This window comes from Bombus affinis, chromosome 18 (genome assembly GCF_024516045.1).
Source record: "Bombus affinis isolate iyBomAffi1 chromosome 18, iyBomAffi1.2, whole genome shotgun sequence".
NCBI classification, from domain to species: domain Eukaryota; kingdom Metazoa; phylum Arthropoda; class Insecta; order Hymenoptera; family Apidae; genus Bombus; species Bombus affinis.
In genome coordinates this window covers 3,494,905-3,511,063 of record NC_066361.1, presented here as the reverse complement: position 1 = coordinate 3,511,063, position 16,159 = coordinate 3,494,905, and the positions used below count along the sequence as shown (strand labels likewise).

General features: G+C 45.7%; 1 protein-coding gene across 2 annotated transcripts in view; it reads right to left on the bottom strand.

Annotated features, from left to right (window-relative positions):
• Positions 1 to 237: 237 nt before the first annotated feature.
• Positions 238 to 16,159, bottom strand: part of LOC126926628 (homeotic protein ultrabithorax) — a 284,928-nt gene continuing 269,006 nt past the window's right edge. For both annotated transcript variants that reach the window (XM_050743045.1, XM_050743046.1), the window contains one exon: positions 238 to 2,670. The gene's annotated coding sequence lies outside the window, so the exon portion shown is untranslated. The remainder of the gene's footprint in view (positions 2,671 to 16,159) is intronic.

Sequence of the window (16,159 nt, the reverse complement as noted above, 5' to 3'; positions counted from 1 at the left end):
GTATCTCGTAGATTCAGTGGGGGGAAATAAAATAAAATAAAATAAAAAAAAAAAAAAAAAGAGCCACCGGAAATAAAGCTGTTAGTTTTCCGTGGACGACAATGGAACGGCGCATACGGTGATGGGGGCGGGAAATATTAGGGGAAAGAGGGATCGCCGGAAGGAGGAATGCAGGAGATTCACAGATGGATTGGTACACGGCCAGGGCCGCAGGCAAAAAAGCGAAAAGACGCATGATCAAGTTTACATCGCATTTATTTTGTTCCTTTTTTTTCCTTAGTAATCGTATAATCAAGGTAATATTACAATAGCGTTGAGAACAGCAACCGCCCCTACGAAAAGGTCACCGTTCCTTCGTTTACAACGCGTTTCACGCATAGGCAGCAGGTGCGGCCCTGGTCGCTCTCGCGGGTTACATACAATCAGGATCGAAATTGGTAAAACAATCGATATCCCTAATATGTTACAAAAGAGGATGCTGCGTGTTTTGCCTTGTGCGTTCTCCGTTTCCTTTCTTTCTTCTCGCCACCATCGGGAAAAGGAAATTACGTTTACAGAAAAGATGACGATGATCGCGGCTACCGCGCTACGCATGGATAACGCCTACCCCTATAAGATACAGGCCTAATCGCCTAAAGGAAAACAACGTCCGTTATTTTAAAAAACGTTACAGCACAGCAGAGCGACGAATGCATTCTTTCTATATTCGTATATGTAATATATATAATTTTTTTTTTTTGTTTGTTTGTTTATTATCCGTTTCGACGCTCCTCGTTTCGCGTTTCCTTCTTTTTTTTTGTCCTTTTTAATTATCGTTATCTCTTTTTTTAATCCATTCTTCCCGTTTCCACCGAGATCCACAAAATAAATAATTATTAACGTTACATTCCTCTTAGAAATACTGCCTTTACCTATTACTCTTGCGTGTCTCTTAGCGGCTATTCGTATACATTCATTAACTAGAATAGTTGTTTTACTTGCTTAGGATAGCGCCACGCACACTTCGTGCCCGGGTAGGCGTCTATAGGTACTAGGTAGGTACGTACAATGTAATAATCTTGCTCGTTAGAGTCTATCGCAGTTTCGTTCGATTCTGTTGCTCGAGCCGAGACTCAGCAATCGAAGCGATTCGCGTATAGATGAGGAAAGACACAGAGAAAGAGAGAGAGAGAGGGGAAGAGGAAGAGAGAAAGGGAGAAATTATAAACGAGTAGAGCGAAAGAGTAAAGGAATAGTACGAAGACGAAGGAACCTGCTCGTATCTTTAACTTCCTTCTTCTTCGTTCGTTCTCTTTTCTCTCTTAAAGTGATGAGCTACGTTGGACTCGTGAGAGGAACGCGCGTGCCTCGTAGGTAGCCAGCACGCGCCCACCTATATCGCATAAACGTTTTTCCATATATAATATTTAACAAAATTATCGAACATCAACATATATATTTTGTACCGATCGAAAGAAACGCGTTTTTATCGCGCGCCGTGCCGTCAGTGCACCAGGACCACGGTCGTCATCTGTCGGACGTGAAATTTCTCATGGAAATGGCGGAACAACGACGAGACACACGGCGACGATAGAAACGCGTTCTCGTGTCGTTTCGCAGACAATAAAAAAAAAAAATTAACAAAAACATAACATCAACAGCAGTCGTACAGCATAACACGCTGCGGAAGGGATCGCGTATCGTCGAGCGTGCGCGATCAAAAAGCGAAACGAACGGAGGAACGCTAAGTGAACGAAAAACGCGGGGGGGTGGGTGGGAGGAGGAGGAGGAGGGCAAAGGAGGAAGGAAGCATTCGCGAAATATATAGCATTTTCTTTCTCGTTCTTTACTGTACAATCGAGACTCGCGAGAATTCTCTTCTCGTCACTGGGAAACGCGTCGATGCAATCGACAAATTCACCGGCACAACCCCCCCGATCCTTCGAGAACACCGTCGATCGCCACGTGCATGACACTCGGTGATACTTTGTCCACCTTCCTAAGCGTTAACTTACTAATTACCTCGTAGGCTTTCTCGTTTACGTATTTAGGTTTCGGAGAATTAGGCGCACCCCAGCGCGCCCACTTTATCGTAATAATCGTATCGGTAAACCGAGACAATGAGACGACGAGAGACGACCGATAGACCGTCGAGAGACGCGCACACGCACACGCAACCTTTGCCCATCGTTCTCTTCGTCCTCGTCTCTTTGGACGCGCTCACGCGCCGTTGTATCGTTGTCTCTCGGTCGACCTTTCGCGCTCGAAAACCAGAGACGGACGGAGATCGGTTGTTCGAACGAACGGAACTACTCTCCGTATAACTCACCCCCTCTATCTACACACTACTGCGCCAAAGCAGGGACTACAGATAGAGAGGCCAGAAAAGGGAAGGGGGCAAACGGGGGGACTACGACGATGCTAGAGGCTTGTACGGACGTCACTGTGCGCTGGGATACTGATTGGTCTGCGGGATTATTGGTCAAAGTGAGCTACAGGAGGTTCCACGGAGGGTTGGTTGTTGCGGTGGTGGTGATGGTGGTGCTGGCGCGCGGGGGAGCGGGAGGCGGGTTCGTCACTCACCGGGTGCAGCATCCGATTCGCCGCAACCGATAAATTGACGATCGACAGATACGCACATCGACCATCTATTTGGCATTACAGAGACAGTGGATGCAGCCTGCCACTCACCTGAAACAGAAATCAGAACGTGCCGTGTTAGGTGACGAGCGCTGTTTCGCCCACGCGTTGCTCCTGACCGACACCGGTCACCAGCAGCTTCTTTCTCTTTGCAAAATAAGCGACAAAGCGAGCAGAAAATTAACGGTATGGCATAAAATACAATTACGCGGACATCTCGTACGATTGCACGAAGATAACCGCGCGTAGCGCCGTAAGAGAAAACGAAGAAACGGAGTATCGTTGGCAAGCTGGAAAAATACGCGGCAATTCCTAAGAATTTCTCTTCGAACCGTCCGGCAATCGCTCGACCGCGTCGATTTTCTTTCGCGGAAAATAAAGATTTGCGAAAAGATCGCCATTATTCCGTGGGGGGGTGGCGAGCCGTCGAAGGGTGTTGCAGACGGTTCGAGGTTGCACCGCGTGGTCTGTACGTCGAACGTGCGGAGGACACGACGGGTAGGGTCGTCCGGCGCTGGTTCAGCTTCTTTCGTAATGGGACGAATGCACGTGGTGCCTTGTCCGGCCACACGCACGTTGAGCCCGGTCTTTCGTGGTGTCTGTATCTCGAGGATATCGATAGCTCGCGCTAAGAGCGAAAGGGGTTGGGTCGAGAAGGTCTTAGGGAGGAAGAGGACACGGCGGAGGCAGTGGTGCGCGTTGCCAATCCGTCGCTGCCGTTCTCTGCCTTTTCTTCCGCGTCCAGTCGCCGCCCCTTTATCTTCCTTTCTATAACCAGCTGCTACCTTCCGCTCGCTGATTCCTCGATGCTCTCTCGATTCCACGTGGTTCACGCCGGTCCCGACGACTCGCGAAACTGCCACCTTTTCTTTCCTACGACCACGACTCTTTCTTTTCCTCGTTGAATCCGATCGTTCCGGCTGAAAGATCGTAAACTTAACGAAAGAACCTCTTTTATTTTTGTCCCCTTCCTTCTCGGTCGTGGCTTCGGAATAGCAAGGAGAATCGTCGCGGTTAGGGGATCGAAGAAGGAGGAAGATCGTACCCGTAAGGACTTGGATAAAGTTGTTTGCCCTGGCTGCATCGGCCGTCGTGACAAAGGCGGACGAAGAAAACGGAAAGGTGGAGAGGATGTTCTCGAGCACTTGGCAAGGTCGGCACATTTTACAGCCGCAAACTCGCGCCAACTGTTCAATCTATTCGCTTATACGACCTGCTTCTTTCGCTTGCCCGACGAATATCCTCGGTCTGGATTCACCGACGCTGGCTCCGGTTATTCCTTTCAATCCTATCGACCGATTCTCCTCCCGTTTTAATAGCTCTCTTCGTATTTTTACATTTCACGTGCTATATAATTTCTTCGATACACGGACGACTTGCTTCCGTGTGTGTATTATACGATGCTCGCTTAAATCTTGTTTTAAGAAATACGCTCTTGAACGCTGTTACGAGACCGTATGTCTGTTCCTAGCGATTTTCCAACTTCGATACTGCTTCTATATTTGTACTTAGGTAGTTGAGAAGGAGACTCGTTAAGTTCGAAGATGCAAAGAGTTTAAAAATAGCAGGTAAATCTAGCAACTTTCGTGTTGTAAGAATGCCAATAGTAACGCGATAATGCGACGACATGAACTTTTGAAATATTTCAACAAGTTGTAAAATACACATAGGTATGTTTAATATTAAAATGAAATAAAACTGGAGAAATTGTATAAAATTGACTGAGAAAATATGGAATTTTCGAAATAAAGTTCTTCTTTAAAATATGAAAATTGTGACTTGTCATAAGTTTCTCCTGTGATTTTCCTTTGATGGGAACTGACAAAATATTGAATTCTCAAATCAAGTTTTTCTTTAAAATATGAAAATTGTGACTTGTCATAAGTTTCTCCTATGATTTTCTTTTGATGGGAACTGACAAAGTATGGAATTTTCAAATCAAATTCTTTAAAATATGAAAATTGTGGCTTATGATGAGTTTCTTCTGTAATTTTCCTTTGATGGGAACTTTAAAATATGAAAATTGTGGCTTATGATGATTTTCTCCTGTGATTTTCCTTTGATGGGAACTGACAAAGCATGGAATTTTCAAATCAAACTCTTCTTTAAAAATATGAAAGTTGTGGCTTATGATGAGTTTCTCTTGTGATTTTCCTTTGATGGAAACTGACAAAATATTGAATTCTCAAATCAAATTCTTCTTTAAAAATATGAAAATTGTGGCTTGTCATGATTTTCTTCTGTGATTTTCCTTTGATGGGAACTTTAAAATATGAAAATTGTGGCTTATGATGATTTTCTTCTGTAATTTTCCTTTGATGGGAACTTCAAAATATGAAAATTGTGGCTTATCGTGAGTTTCTCCTGTGATTTTCCTTTGATGAGAACTGATAAAATATTGAATTCTCAAATCAAATTCTTCTTTAAAAATATGAAAATTGTGGCCTATCAGGAGTTTCTCCTGTGATTTTCCTTTGATGGGAACTAATAAAATATTGAATTCTCAAATCAAATTCTTCTTTAATATATGAAAGATGTGGCTTATGATGAGTTTCCCCTGTGATTTTCGTTCGATGGGGAATGAAATGGGAAAGGAAATGGACGGAAAGGAAGAAACGGGAGTAAAACGAGGCGAGAAGAAGCTGGCTAGGAAGAGCCTAGCGAGAACAGGCTTGTTTGTTCGTGGCTGTATTTCATTTTTGCCGTAAGTTTGCCTTTCGGCCTAGAGTCGCTGCGTAACGAGTTTAAACGTACGTATATACACGGAGGCGTTGCTCCTTCGCGCATTTATCAGGATTTCCGAAGGAAGCCGGAGTTTTTAAGCCGCAATAAATTCCCGTTCCCGCGTGCCTTTACGTCGCACGAGTCTAACGTTGCTTAAAGCTCGCAAAAACCGAAAGCACGAATCTCGAACGCGACGAGGGCGATACGAGCTTCGCTTTGCCCCCGAAAAGAGAATTTCAAGTTGTTTAGAGGGAATTTGCCTTGGAAGAGCTTCGGAATTTTAGTAAGAGCTGAAAATCCTCGATTAATTCGTAGAATCGGAGAAAAGGCAGGAATATGTGCTCCCGTGAATGTACTGTATATAAATAATTATAATTAAAATACTATGATGAGAATAATACAGTTATAATATGTTTCGATTGCAACACAACGTTGATGTTGTAGTATCTTTACTACAATTAGTTGATTTACAATAAATGGATTAAACAGATGTTGATTAAACAGCAAACGATGGTTGTTTAACGTGAACGTAATCACGATTACGTATTATAATTAAGACAACTAGATTGTTAATTTTCAACACTCATCACCACGGATTCAACGCTCTCTCGACAACACCAGCAACATTCTCTGACTTCTCGACTCACAATGCTGTTAATTCGTTTATGTCACTTAGCAACCCCTTGTCTTTTGTCTTGGCACATCATGCACACCCCCAACAGCTTGGTTATAATTCGTCCGACATCCCCCAAGCCCCTCGACCAACATACTACAATATTATGAAAAATCATCTATATATTATTAGTATTTGTTGAGGTAATTACTTGAAGAAAAACTGTACATCTTTATTTGTGTACATCCGTGGCCTGGAGACTGCTGTTATGCAGAAATATTCTAAATAAGGAGAGGTGCATATTATTGTGCCCTTGAATATACATTATGTTTTGGGTTGCAAGGTCTAGCAGCAAAGCAACTAATAAACAGATTTCTATTTATGTTCCTTGGAGCCTGCAGCTAAAGCAACAAGGTTAACCTTTTTGGTAATGTCCTTCTGCTGTAAATATATGAACCTGACCCTATTTTTCCATTGTGTTGCAACACTAAGACAGCAAGGATCTGCATCAGCATAAACTTGTACATTATACTTATACCTTTAATTATTTCAATATACTTTTCTGTTACAAATTCATCCACTCGTTCTTTGATCAATCAACCTCAACAGTATTTGCTGGGAGAAAGAAGATTAACACCACTCATTTTGTGTGTATCGGTGGTTCCAATGGTAAAATGCTGCAACTTTCTCCATAGGAATATCAGTTGCAGATGGACGAACAATTTGATGTATTTTCCTTGGTTTCTAAGATCAGTTGTCCTTCTTCTATCAACTTCTACATGATTCATCCACTCGTTCTTCGATTAATCAACCTCAACAGTATTTGCTGGGAGAAAGAAGATTAACACCACTCATTTTGTGTGTATCGGTGGTTCCAATGGTAAAGTGCTGCAATTTTCTCCATAGGAATATCAGTTGCAGATGGACGAACAATTAGATGTATTTCTCCTTGGTGTATTTTTCTACAATTATAACCGTGATTAACTGTCATTCTTTAGTCCTCGTCTCTGCTTATCATAACTAGTCGAGCTGTTTTAAATTCAACTCTTAGCGGAGGCGCATCAGTTAGCAGAGTTTACATTAGAAACTTAGCCGTGTTGCATAAAAGGAATTCCCGATACGTGGAGCAATCGAGTGCTATATTTTACGGTCGTAAATCGAATCTCACGGCCTCGGTTGCCAACGAGCGTTTAAGAAATTCAAGCGGGCGAATCGAGAAAAAATAAGCCAGGGTAATATCCATGTGCAAGAGCAGCGTTCTAGCCCGCTAGAACAAGAAACGTAGGGAAGGGTGCAAGGCACAGACAGAGAGAGAATGGAAGAGGACGAGAAAAGGGATGGGGTTGAGCACGGAGCGGTTATTATCTATCGCTCTCGTTACCACAGGTTGCTCGTAAACCGGCCGCATCAAGAGGATGGGGCGTTTGGGTTGGAGAGCAGAAGCATAGGTAGGTAGATACCGGTACTCATATCGTTGTCGTCGTCCCGTACCCTCGTGCCACCACCGCTAAGCCCCGTTTTCCTTCCCTTTCTCTTTCTCTTTCACACGTTCTTCCTATTTTATTCGGTTACCCATGCAGGCTATCGCATACACTGCGAATGGACGGTTGCGTCGAGGGGACACTTGAAAAATCTCCACTTACGAGTGCCTTTCCTTCTTCCTTCCAACCATCCACCATCGATGCCGATTGCCTTTTCCTCTTGCTCCTGTCTCTCGTGCATCGAGCAAGGCAGTTCTTTGTTTCAAGGAGATACCATCATCTAGCCCTCTTCTCGTTCGAGCATCGCTCGATCAAACGACTCCATCGTGCAAGCGATCGCATCTGCGATTTTTCCTACCCAGACCTTCGCAGTTCGATTAGGAGATTGCATTTTTCACTAATTTAGTAGGGCTAATGAGCGGTTTACTTGTCCTATCACGACTCTTTATTTCCTTCAACCCCGCAGCGGTAGCTTTAGGTCAGAGTAGAGCGTAACGTATTTTATTTTATTGCAAAATTTATGTAATGGTAAAGAGCAGTAGTTTCTCTGCGTATACGGTACAGAGTACAAGATAAAATTAGACGCTCAAGAATGAATAATGCAAATGTAATTACCTACGATCTAACGTCATTTAATAGCTAAGACGAGAAACCACGGTTATCTAACGATAATAAATACCATTCTTCCAATTCGCACTTGTAAATAAAAAAAGAAAAAGGTACACCCACAGAGTCTCAGTCTTCAACGCGACGGAGGATGAAAAAAGGTGGAAGAAACCCGTGGCCGGACGGCTCGGAAACGCATCGGCGTCGCCCCATAATTTCAATGCGTTCGCAGTCTATAAACGCGTAGGAAACACAATGATGATCGATATTTCAAGTCCGAGCGACGAGCGAGAGGAAACGAGACGGCGCGACGCTGTGTATACTCGCGAGAAGTGTACGTGTGTGCGAAAGAGCGAGAGAGAGAGAGATTGCTAGGTTCGGCGATTGCGAAGGGAACGGCGAAGGGCGCGAGACGGCGCGGAGGAAGTTCGCAGAAGCATCGGATTGAGATCGAGTCGCAAGTTTTTTATCAGAGCGACGTTGCACGAGCGCGAATTGCGCGTAACCCCCGCGGGGCAACAGCACGCCCGTCGCGACAGGGGGCAGCACCAACACCGTACCGGACCCGATACTGCGTGGTGTGTAGTTGCTGCGAGCAGCCGCTGCACCAGGAACTCATAAATCTCCGGGGATATAGATGGCTCTAGTGTCGCGTGAGGTTGCAAGCTACCCCATGCAGGGTGCCGTGGAACGCCCTCCCGCCCCTACTCTATCCCCCATACCCAACCCATTTCTCTCTCTCTTTGCTTCTCTCTGCCCCTCTTCGTCCGTCTTTGCCCCTTGGGTCTTTGTCGTTTTCTCTCACGCGACGTCCTTTTCGTCCGTCCAAGCCAGGTCAAGTTCCATCGGTCTTCCTCCGTTGCCGAATACGTCGAATTACCGAAATCCCACCTTCGAAACCAAAGGTGGTCCCTTCTCAGAGAACCTCTCTGCCTCTCTACTTTTCTCCCTTTCCACTGCCGTGATATTTCACACCGGGTCGTATAGTTTCAGCCAGGTACACGAGATCCTCGCGGACCATCGCTTATCGAGCGACTATCAATTTAGATACACGCGAAATCGTCGAAGAGTAGAAAAATCCTGTCGACCCGTCGCACTCGGCATTTTCTTCCAACAAGCTGACCCCATCCTACACCCACATAGCCAAGATCGAGGAAGATTAGACGTAAGTCGGAACATTGTCCCGTGTCCTCGCATAATTGACTCGTTGGTTGTATGAAGGAGAGAAGATATACGAGGAAAAGTATCGTGGGTATTCGATGACGAGGGAACATCAGCCGGAAATAAGAGGGGATTCTCGCGCAGACGGCGATCCCCGGTGTGCCCCCGCAGTGTTTACACCGGCAACATTTTCAAGCGTACCCGGGCGAAATATTACCGTATCGCCTCGTGCCGGAGAGTGATATCGCCGGGTAATATATCGCTTCGCGTGTTTTATAGCGACGCGTACTCTCCCTTATAGTGGGTGTACCTAACTGAGCGGATATCTTGGCCGGGTGCGACGCGGCCCAGGGATATATCGGACACCGTGGAACAGGCACGGGATCCTCCTTAAACCCACAGCGAAACAGAATGCCGCGATGCTCGGATATAGCACGCGCGAGAAAATGATAGTCGGAGGAAATAATGAAGAAATCGCTGAATCGCGTTTCTTCGCTTCTCTGAGAATAACGTAAATACCGTGCGGATCCGCGACGAGCCCTGGTCTAATTGGTTATTCCTTGCAGTTGCGGTATGATCGTAAAAGTGCGGATAGGAACGTGTAGCGGCACGTTACGTCAGGAATAATCAGTTTGTTTTTAGATCTGCGGAGGAAATAATTAATTGAAAGCTAACTTCTGGAAATGCAGATGAAAAGTGGAGTGAAAAGTGGGAGCTAAAGTTACGCGATCGTTGGAATATCGAACGAAGATCGTTGGAGATTGTAGGTGCAGGTGTAAATTGAGCAAATTGAACGTGGTAAAATTTTTGAGATACTGGCGGAACCATCTCTCCTCTCGTAGGCTGCAGGATGTGCCAGGAGAGATGCGGGAATACCTATAAGCCAACAGCGCGAAAGAGCGCCCTGCCGAGCCAGAACTGCATGTTGGTACGGCTCCAGTGTAGGAGTAAAACGAGTACATAGAAGTCTGAGAAGCGGCAGAAAGAAGAAAGAGGAGGAGGAAAAGGAAGAAGAGCGAGTAACAGAGGAAAGGTAGAGGAAGGGAGAAGGAGCGGAAGAGACGAGGAGGTACGCGGGTGCAGGGGCCAGAAAGCCAGAAACCGAGCAAGCCAGCGAGCCAGCCAGTCAGACCAGCCAGCCAGCCAAGCCAGAGAAAGGAGAGAGGACGACGCCGATGATGAATCACCCACCAGGAGTGAGCAGGAGTAAAGGAGAGAGGAGGGCAATAAGAGGACGAGGTACGCAAAAAAGGCTGCACGTTGGAACGCGCTAGAGCGAGTCGCTAACTGACTTATCTACACATCGGAGTATCAAGTCGTCCTCGACGCCCCAGTGTAATGAGCCGTGTGCCGGTATTTCGGTTGTTCCGGTTGAATAAAGAATAAGTGACGATTATTGCAGGTAATTTTAATCGCTGGCAGAACGAGCAGAATCAAACATGGAATGGAAAAGAAAAGAAAAGGAAAGAAACAAAAAAGGGGGGGGGGAATTGGGTAAAAGTGAGGGAACAGTGTGAAGGAATTACGAAAGGAGAAATCGCGAAAGAGAAGTGGTATACGGTTTGTAATTGGTATCGGGGAAAACTGAATCCTTCCCGTGGGCACGTGAGCGAAGAAAATCCGAGGGGTGGAATTCCCGTCGCCGAGGAAATTGGGTTGGTCGTCGCGAAGCAGCTAGAGGGTAGAACGAGGAAGCGAAAGAAGTTCCAGTATCATCAAAGACCGCGTAGATCGCTGCGACTGTGGATGTGTACACACCGATGCGCTTTATATAGAAGTTGCGTTCGCTCGGTCACGGGTAATGGTTTTACGAGCGTCAAGGGTGATATAAAGAAAATGAAAAACACACCAGAGCTACTGCCAACATGCGCGGCATATAACTACGCTCCGTCGTCCCTTCCTTTCCGTCTCCGCTGCTTCTTCTTAAGTTTATATACAGCCGAGTGGAGAGAAAAAGAGAGAGTGCAGAGTCAACTCAAAATTCTAACCACCCTTTCCCACCTCCTTATGATTTAACTCCCCGCGGAGTGCGTCGCAATTAGTTCTCATATTTCGCTACCGCTCATACCGTTGGCTGAACTTTTAAAGCGCCTTCGCGCGCTCGCACGCTCCAGCGTGGATATGATTTATTCGATCAAGAAGCGTAAACTTCCCTCCAAACTTTTATTCCATTGTCCGTTTTTAGTTGAAAACGAATAATTTACCGCGGCCGCGGTCTGATGCGAGAATAATCTCCCGAGGGATCGAGCGAGACCACCGAGAGAGTCCCTCCGACTTGTTCCACCCCTTGCCATAATTTGCAAAGATGCGCAACTTTTTCAGGCATTACAATAACGAAGGAGGCACCGGCTAAAAGTGGCGTCAATTTTTTCTCGCTTCGTATCGTCGGATATTACGCTTACGTAATACGGTTGTTATCTCTTCCACCCCTTTCGCCTGTACAGCTCGCGTTTTATGAAGTCTCGTCGCATTTCTCTTTGCGTACTTCTATTTCGTACGAAAGAATATTTATATAGTTAAAACACCGCTATATCGTATTATTTAGATATTTAAATATCGTTTTATTTTAAGCATTTAATTAACAATAAGTCAGAGAAGGTTCGTTTATAATTTAATAAAAAAAAGTAGAAAAGTTTAAGAATAAAAAAAAAAAAAAGAATATGGAGAGTATATAAAGTTCCTGCGAGAACGAAAGAAAAGATGCATTCCCGGCTTTTTTTCCAACTTGCAGCGCGATCCAGAAGTGTATCTTCCTGAAGGGTAAGCGTCCCGTCGAGTGTATGGCAATTAGGCAGCCCGTTCACCCTGCCGCGGCATCCTCGTAAACTTGCTCGCCTTTATGCACGGCCCACGAGCGCGAAGAAGTTTTCGCGAACTTCAACGGGACTCGAGAGAGGTTACTTCAATACCACGATGTGTGTAAGTGGGTTGCGAACGAGGGAGAAGTTGACGCGACCGAGGGTTCCGGTCGCGTACAATGAACGCATTACACGAGGAATCTTTGTAACTCGAGGACAGAGTGGAGAAAGAAACGCGTTAACGCCACCTATAACTCATACTTCGAACATCTGCACGGCCAATAAAATGTTTCCAACTTCTTCGCTACTTCTTTCCATCGATCCTGATTTCTTGTTACAAAATTCTTTGAAATTTATATACGAACGCAAACGTGACGAGAACGTGCAAAGTGAAAGACGATCGATAGGTAAAATCGTGAAGGTAGGAAATCGACGGAAGTCGGTCACACCACGGATAAAGACATTAATCTCGTTCCGCGATAAAGTAATGCGAACAATGATAAATTCCACACGGGGATATTTATTACGTGCGCGCGAGCGCTCGTGGTCAAGGAACATTTAGCTCGTACCACTTTATTTCAACGCGATCTCGCTCCCGGGTGGTCTGTATAAATAAGCAGCCGTCCGAAACTGGAAACGTTCGAGTCGAGAGTGGAGAGAGAGCGCCGGACGATATCCCTATTTCGAATCGTTGGAACGATTTTCACGCGTTTCTTTTTAATTAAGCTACCGGCTGCGTTGGCGTTGCGTTATCGGTCGCAATTATTCGCTGCTGGACACGGGCACGGCATATGAACACCGGGGACTTCCCCACTGCCCGCGATTGATGGACAACGCGGACGCGCGCGCACGGTCATTCTTGCCGCGTTAAACGAACCGTGTAATCGCGCACACGAGACACGTAGAGAAATGCAGCGCGCCGCGAGCACCGAGACAGTCCGTGTGCTTTTTCAGCCACGACGAAGAAGGCGTAAAACTACTCGTGAAACGTTTGTCGCGGCTCTTTTGCCGCGCGACAACTCGTGAAACGGTTAACACGCGTCCACCTCGTTGTTCTCGACCTGTTTTTCTATATAGCGATACGATCGATTTCTGAACATCGACATCTGGAAATTTCTGCTATTTAAGTATTCGCACAATTTTAATGAACAAACAGCGCCTAATGTAGTTTATATACCGCTAGTATCGCTACGTACGCAAATTTTGCAGCGTTACGATGAGAAGCAACATTTTGTTTGGAAATTTCGATGTTACTTGCTGATAAAATATATTTTTACGAATCGTGCTGAATATAGACTTGTTTTTAACAAGCATTGCACAAGAAAAAGAACAGAAAAAGATCGAATCTATGCTATCGATAGTGCCTAGAAAAATTAAGTAGTTATGTAAGATAATTTGGCAACGTCGCAGCAGCCATCACGCTGTAGTCCGAAAAGAGTAGGAAGGGAGGGGAGAGAGACAGAGAGACAGGGAGAGACGAAGGGCGACGATGTGGCGTGTATCGTATGTGTTAGAAATATCCAGGCAGACGGAGCGAAGCGTATGCCATCCTCTCTCTGTGGCTAGCCAAGACCCGAAAAGAAAACGACGAAAAAAACAGCTATGGTAGCCTTAGGTTTTGTGTTGCAAGAGGTTCTAGTCGGAGGCCGTGTGCCGTTGCCTCCTCTATCCCGTTCTATGACCCACAGCACCCTAACCTCAAAACCGAAATGGAAGAGGATGAGGAGAAGCAGCAGGGAGGGTGAGACACGAGGGAATCGAGGAGGGAGGGAGAGGAAGTAAAGAAAAGATCGAGATGGCGTTACGATTCTCCGTTTCTCTTTCTTTTTCGTCCAACGTCTCCGCTGCTCTTTCCACCGCGTTCGCTTCGGAGCCCGGGGATTCTGGGAGTTTTTAGAGTGCGGCCCCTCATTGTTGTGTAAATGCGGGCCAATGGCGCCGGCAGACGGGGCGCGCGCAACTTACTTTTAAATGCTAATACCGTTGTACAAAACCGGGTTTTACGAAATTCGCGGCTTCCTTCAAGCTGCGGATCAGCGGCTACATTTATTAAGCTATCAAGCCGCGCGAAAAAGCCTTTGTTTATGCCTGTTCGCGCGCGCTGTGTAGCGCTGCACGGTGCTCAACCGCCGCACCGTACGAAAATTTCACGTAAATTAAAGCGTGATCCCTGAGCCGGACCCTTTGTGCTCCAATTCTGAACGTTATTAAGAGCGAGACACACAAGAAAAATATTTTCACGTCCGGAATTATTTCGGCCCGTTCGAAAGTGGAAAGATGAATTCACGCGACAAGCAAGTAAACCTACGAGTAAAAAAGCTCTTGTCGTTCGTTCGAGCATCGTCCAGGAAATATCTACGACGCAAATTAAAATACGATCTTGACTTTCGAACTCCGTATTCATAAATCTAAAAACGTGACTAAAAAAAAAAAAAAAAAAAGAAAAAAAAAATAAAAAAGGAAAGAAGGAAACATAGGTGTTTTTTGATGTCCAATTATCCGTTCGTCGAGTGACAAATAAATTTCCTCGACACCTTGAATTTACACCGAAATCATCAAGATACTCCGATACCACGCCGCCGGTCGTCATGGCAGAATTTACGACGGAAAGTAAGCGCACGCGAAATGAAAGCAAAGATAATAAGCAAGAGATGAGTAGAACGGGAGTGCGAGAGAGTGAGAAAAAATGAAGAAAGAAGGCATTGGAGAGCCGAGGCAATCGTTTCAAGCCCAAGGCTATGATGATTCGTCGTAAAGAGATAAGAGGAGGAAGAAAGGCCTCGATAAATGAAGTATGACATTAAGACGTAGAACGAACTGCAAGGACGCGATCTGCCGGACGATCCGGCAACTCATAAGTCTCCCCACTCCAGGCAACCACCCTTTGGCCGGGAATCCCCCACCCCCAACGTGCTGTTGGCCAGCGTGCAAGCGGATGTCCCGGACGCACGGGCGTAGACTTTACGAGAGTTCAAGTGGTATCAGCTAATAATGACGGTCGTAAACGTCGCGATAGAATCAACAACGAAGAGTTATTGCCAGCCAGTTACGTGGCAACGAAAGGCGTAAAATGGTAATGAAGTGTAATCAAAACAAATCATAAAACAGCGGATAGAACAGTCCGCACCCGACTCTCTCGTAAGACACGGCCAAGAGCACGTTCCTGCTCTGAATTCGTACGCACCTGCTGCACACGAACTTATCTCCAGTGGCCTTGCGAATATATCCTCTCCCCGTAATGTATAGATTAATCGTCGATCAAGAAGGATGATATTGACTTGCAAATGGATGAACCTGATGCGCAATCACGTTTCACGAGAATTTCGACAAATAATAATTTTTTTTTCTTTTTAATATCGGAAGAAATGCATGGAATATTCGATTAGACGATTATTTTTTAAAAATGGTGGACGGAAAAGGCAATGAAATTTACAGTAAAGTCTTGAATAAGATAGGGGAAGATAAATTGCAGCTGTGAAAAAGTGGTAAAAGTTGAAAAGGAGATGAAGAGACGGTGGTTTCACGGACAGTGGTCACGCTGAAATTTTTCTAGGACGTCTGCTCGAGAGGTAGGTCAGGGTCTGATTGCAGGAAGGAAGCAGTTAGGCCCGGTTAAAGTCGTTAAGCCAAGTTTACGAGGTGTTACCGGGAGCGTAACCTGTAAATCTCAAAGGCAGCGGAGAGAGCGCGTGCCAGTGGCCGCCCTTGGAAAGGCCGCGGAAGGGGTAATGGATATAACCGGGGTGTAAGAACCGAGGTAAGACTGCTCGAGCGCTATAAACGCTTTTATGGATCGTAAAATGTCTTCCTTTACAGCCAATAAAGATCCCCGACCTACCGTTTGACGAGCAGGCAGTTGAATATATGCGCGCGAAAGAACGAAAGAGCCGAACGAGAAATAGAAAGGCGGCGAGAGGAATAGAGAGGAAAGATCGTGCATCAATCTGTCGGAATCACGCTTTACTGCGCAATAAAATCACACGCTGTCGGTACTTTATTCCGTCTTCATGAGGCCGCTAGTCGCGCGGCTTTATTGGATTATTGACGAATAGCCATGAGAATGCGTTCGTCGGGAAAATGCAAGCGATCCAGTCGAGTCAGCGCAACAGCGTATACACGTGCAATGTACACGGATTCACAGGCACGACCCCGATATC